Raw genomic sequence first — 5,953 nt, 5'->3', positions numbered from 1 at the left:
TATCTAACTAGAAAAACAGTGTAAGTGTTTATTAATTGTACTGCAGAACCATTAATAAAGGAAACATGGGTAAATGGAACAGATTTAAAAAAACACACTGGCAGATGGTAAATTCTGGTAAGTTTTAAAAATTTCTAGCAAACCAACATGAATCCCTTGTGACTGGAGAAGCAACACATTTCATTCCTTGGGTGGAAAGATTAGATCTTACTCATCCTAAGCTGATTAATGTATGTATTACTAATAGTTTGCTCATGAGACATATAGTAAAAACACAAAAATAAGCAATGTAGACACTCATAAGGGCATACTGGTTCTGACACATATGTGTGACTTAGAAATTTTAGGCCTCTAGGCTAACAGAATTGCTATTTGTCAGTAATGTTAGAAAAAAAAAGAACAATAAAAACTCAAATACGTTATTTGCATCCTGTGAAAACAAAAAAAAAATTAATTGATGTCATATGTTTCTTTTTCTTTGGGGCTTATATGAGACTTAAGAAAGCGTTTACTTCAAAGCATGTGCCAGAATATTTATTTAAATCAAAATGAAAACGCTTTGCTATAATTTTAGCTAAATTTTGTATATTTCTCTATGTATGGCTTATTGCTTATTTCTCTATGTATTTTAGCTAAATTTTGCTTATTTCTGTTCCTTCCCCACATGTGAACGGTGGGGGGAGGGGGGGGAGCAGAGAAAGAAGAAAGAGAGGGACAGAGAGATTATCCCAAGCAGGCCCAAAATGAAGAGTCAGATGCTCAACCAACTGAGCCACCCAGGTGCACCTTCAGCTATAGCTTTTAAATTTAGAAAATTTAGAAATTAAAATAAGTCAGACTGAGAAAGGCAAATACCATATGATTCCACTCATGAGTGGAATCAAAAAAAAAAAAGAATAAACAAACAGAAAGCAAAATCAGACCTATAAATACAGAGAGCAAACTGATGGTTGCCAGGGGGAAGGGGGTAGGGGGATAGGCAAAATGGGCGAAGGGGAGTAGGAGATACCAGCTTTCAGTTATGGGATACATAAATCATGGGAATAAAAGGCACTGTGTAAGGAATACAGTCAATGATACTTGTAATAGTGGTGTATAACAGGACTGATGATAGCTACACTTGTGGTGAAAACAACATAATGTGAAAATTGGTCAAATCACTAAGTTCTACACCTGAAACGAATGTAACATTGTGTATCAACTATATTAAAAAAAATTCAGAGGTTCCTTGGAGTTCAAGGTGTTTCCTTATTTATATTTATTGTAGCCAAGTTTGGGTGACTGATAAAGATGAGATATGATGGAATTACAGATTTCCCATTGGTAGGTAAAATATTTATGCAGATGAATGAACAATGAAATTCTAAAACATTAAGTTCCAAGTGTGTCCCTGAAATAAGTGCAAATTCCTCTCTTCTACTTGCACAAGAGGCTAACTTTGTGCAACATGTAGGTTAACCTAACGTGAAGGCTAATTTCAGAGCTAAGATGGCTGCCATAGGGCAAAGGTAGTGGATGAAAACAGAAATGCAGTCAGTAAGTAGTAGGGAGAACTCACCATATGTCAGACCTCCTTCAGAGCAAGTCTGAATTCCTTTCTCTGTATCTGCTTTTGTAAGTTAGTAAACTACTTACGGCCAATTGCTTACTAGTCTCTTACTATCCTCAGGCCAAAAATCATGCAGTCGTCCTTGCTTTCTTTCTCTCACACACCACAACCAGTCTGTCAAGAAATCCTGCTTGTTCTATCTTCAAAATAGATCTAGAATCCAACCAGTTTTCATCACCTCTACTGAGTTCAGCTCTCATCTGAATCACATAGCCTCCCACTGTACACCCTGTTCCTACATTTCCTTAAGCAGCAGATACATGTTTCTTTTAAAAGGTAAATCAGATCACATTAATCTTCACTCAAAACTTTTCACTAATTTCCAATTTCATTCAGAGTAAACGTCCAAGAACTTACCATAGTTTTCAAGGTCCCATATAATTCCTCTCTGCCCTTCTCCCCCTCCACCCTGTTCCAGCCACACCAGCCTTCTTTCTGTTGCCAAACATGTCAGGCATCCTTCCTCCCCAGGACATTTGAACTGGCTGCTCCCCCAGAAATTGGCAGGGTTAATTCCCTCACCTTCTCAAATCTTTGCTGGAATGTCATCTTCTCCATGACACCTCTGTCACTATCAATTTAAACTGTGACCAGTCTCAGGGTGCTGGGATGGCTCAGCTGGTTGAGCGTCCAACCCTTGGTTTCGGCTCAGGTCATTATCTCACAGTTCGTGGGGTTGAGCCCCACATCAGGCTCTGTGCTGACAGTGCAGAGCCTGCTTGGGATTCTCTCTCTCTCTCTCTCTCTCTCTCTCAAAATAAATAAATAAAACTAAAAATAAAATTAATAAAATTGTAACCAGCCTCTGGCTCTCCTTATTCTCCTTTACTTTTTCTTTTTCCATGGCATTTCTCACCCTCTATTTTATTTAGGACATGTATTGATTATTGTTCCTCCCTCCTAGATGTCTGTTAGATGCATTTGTTTTATTCACTTATGTGCCTGGTAGCATAGCAGTGTCAGCGGTACTGGCATATAGTAAGTATGCAGGAATACTTAACTGAATGAATTATCATAAAACAATATTTTCATTGCAATATGTGGAGCCTAATTGTATATTTATAAATCATTATATTTCTAGACATTACAAAGACAGTACTTGAACTGGATTTACTCTGCATCTAAATATTCCCACATGGTAAATGGGGAATCCCTATAAATGGCATTAACTCTTTCAAGTCACTATGATGTAACTTTAAAAGGCTTCAACATGTTTCTTTAATGTGTGTGTGTATATATATATATACATATATACATATATAATATATATTATATATAACATAATATATTATTATGTTATTATATATAATATATATTATATATTATATATAAATATAATATATTAGAATATATATATGTGTGTGTGTGTGTATTAGTTTACTTTTTCCTGTGAGGGTATCTTTCTAAATTTCCTTGGCTGAGTCTTAAATATTCTATAGATACAGATATAGATGGTTCATTCCTGCATTCGTGTATATCTATTTTAGACCAGGCATTGTCCAAAGCACTGCAAAAATAAAGATTTCTAGGACATGGTCCTTGCTTATGAGGAACCCAGAACTTCACAGTGAGAGAGACTAGGCTGCAAACAATTATCAGTTACAAACGACATAGTGTTTATATAGTTATATAGCAGTAACTGGACTCTAAATGCAATATAAAAAGCACAAGCAAAGGGCCATGGATTGCAAATTTACTTTTGATCTGCTTATTATGTGACAAAATAGCATAAAACATTCTAGAAAGGAATGGAACATAAGAATGAGATGATCTTGGATCTGAATCCCATACCTTGCAATCTTGTACTTTTTAATTTGTCTCTTTTTTAAAATACAATAGGGGTACCTGGGTGGCTCAGTTGGTTGAGTGTCTGACTCTTGATTTCAGCTCAGGTCATGATCCCAGGGTCATGGTATTGAGCCCCACATCGGGCTCCATGCTGAGCGTAGAATCTGCTCAAGGTCTGTCTCTCTCTTTCTCTGCCTGCTTGTGTGCACTGTCTCTCTCTCTCTCTCTCTCTCTCTCTCAAATAAAATAAAAAGTATAATACAAGTATGGAAAAGTGCATGTCCTGCTTGTACAGGTGAATGAGTCTTCACAAGATGAGCATACCTATATAACCTGCGCCCAAATCAAGGAGCAGAACATGAGCAGTACCCCCTAACCTTCCTTGCTTTCTCTGTCACTTTACTCCTCCATAGCGAACCACAGTCCTGATTTCTAACACCCAGATTAGTTTTGTCTGTTTTTCCTTATATGAATGAAATCATATACTCGTGTCTGGTGCTTACTCAATATTATGTTTGAGAGACCTGTCCATATTTCTACATGTTGCTGTAAACTGTTGATTCTCATTGCTCATTGTACTCCATATTGTGACTATAACATAATTTATGTTCTACTGTTGGTGAAACTGAGTTGTTCCCAGTTTGGGGCTATTTAGAATAAAGCTTCTATGAAGATTCTAATATGTAACTTTTGGTGAACGCAAAAATACGTATGTTCTGCTCCAGTAGTTATTTTCAAATAATTTTCCAAAGTAGTCATGCAAGTTTACATTTCCCCAGTAGTGTATGTGAGTTCCCATTTCCCCACGGCTTCATGAACATTGGTATTTACTGTCTTTTTTATTTTTACTTATTTATGTATTTATGTATGTATGTATGTATGTATTTATTTATTTATTTATTTATTTATTTATTTGTTTATTTATTTATATTTTGAGAGAGAAATAGAGAGCAAGTGGGGGAGGGGCAGAGAGAGAGTGAGAGAGTGTCCCAAGCAGGCTCCACACTGTCAGTGCAGAGACCAGTGCAGGGCTTGAACTCACAGGTCATGAGATCATGACCTGAGCTGAAGTCAAGAGTCCGATGCTTAACTGACTGAGCCACCCAGGCACCCCTTTACTGTCTTTTTCAAATTTAACCATTCTTGTGAATATACAGTGATAGCACATTATGCTTAATTTGAATATTCTTGATAACTAATGAAATTATTACTTTTCATATATTTAATGGCCATTTGAATTTGGAGACAGCCTTGTTTATGAAATGTCTACTCAAGTCTTTTGCCCATTTTTCTATTAGATTTTCTTTTTCCTATTGATTAGTAAAAGTTCTTTATATGTTTGAGACTGTTATTGGATATATGTATTGTAAATATATCTTCCTACTCAATACAATGCCTTTTGTTTTCTTAATGGTGTTTTTGAGGAACACAAGGTCTTACTTTTAATGTAGTATGATTTATAATTCATTCTTTTAATAACATAAATTATTAACATAATTAACATAAGTTGCCTGTATCAAAACTCCTCAATGAACACTTATAAAGCCATTTTAATTTTTTTTTAATGTTTATTTTTGAGAGACAGAGAGAAACAGAGTGTGAGCAGGGGAAGGGCAGAGAGAGAGAGGGAGTTACAAAATCCAAAGCAGCCTCCAGGCTCTGAGCTGTCAGCACAGAGCCCAACACAGCTCAAACCAATGAACCGTGAGATCATGATCTTAACAGAAGTCAGACACTTAACCGACTGAGCCACCAGGAGCCCCACTTATAAAGCCATTTTAAAAGATAGCTATGGGGGCACCTGGGTGGTTCAGTCGGTTGAGCATCTGACTCTTGATTTTGGTTCATGTCATGATCTCACAGTTCATGAAATCGAGCCCCATATCAGATTCTGAATCTTCAGTGCTGAGTCTGTTTGGGCGTCTCTCTCTCCCCCCTGCCCCACCCCTTACCTGCACGCGCTATCTCTCTCTCTCAAAAATAAACACATAAACAGTAAAAAAATGATAGCTATATAGAGCCTAGAAATGTGTGTAATTACAGTTATGACAATGTTTCTGAAAAGCTATGTATCTGGAAAAAGTGGAAGAGAAAACAGCTTAAAAACATGTTTTTGAGGATGTGAAGAAATTTTGAAAGAAAGCCTATTTTTAAAACTTTCTAAGTGCTTTTTACCATACACATATTTCTATAAGTCATGTGCCTTTGTGTCCCCACCATAACAATCTTGCTCCTCATATCTACTTATATCATGTTGTTAAAACAAATTATTACATTTTTCTGGACTTAATTATCACAAGTCCATCTCTCCCTACTAAGCAGTGAACCCCTTGAGTCTTGTTCTTTGTATCCCCAGCTCCATTCACAGGTCTGGAACATAAAAGGTTATTTCATAATTGTTTGCTGAATGAATGCATTACTTGATGAATAGATACATAAATAGGGTTTTCCAAATCTTAACTGTTCATATATATATATATATATATATATATATATATATATATATTTTATACTTGGAAATTTTCCTAATGCTTTCAGACATTTTGGAAGTGTTTT

The sequence above is a fragment of the Neofelis nebulosa genome, chromosome 2, assembly GCF_028018385.1.
Source record: "Neofelis nebulosa isolate mNeoNeb1 chromosome 2, mNeoNeb1.pri, whole genome shotgun sequence".
NCBI lineage: Eukaryota > Metazoa > Chordata > Mammalia > Carnivora > Felidae > Neofelis > Neofelis nebulosa.
Note: the sequence above shows the minus strand (reverse complement) of the source record.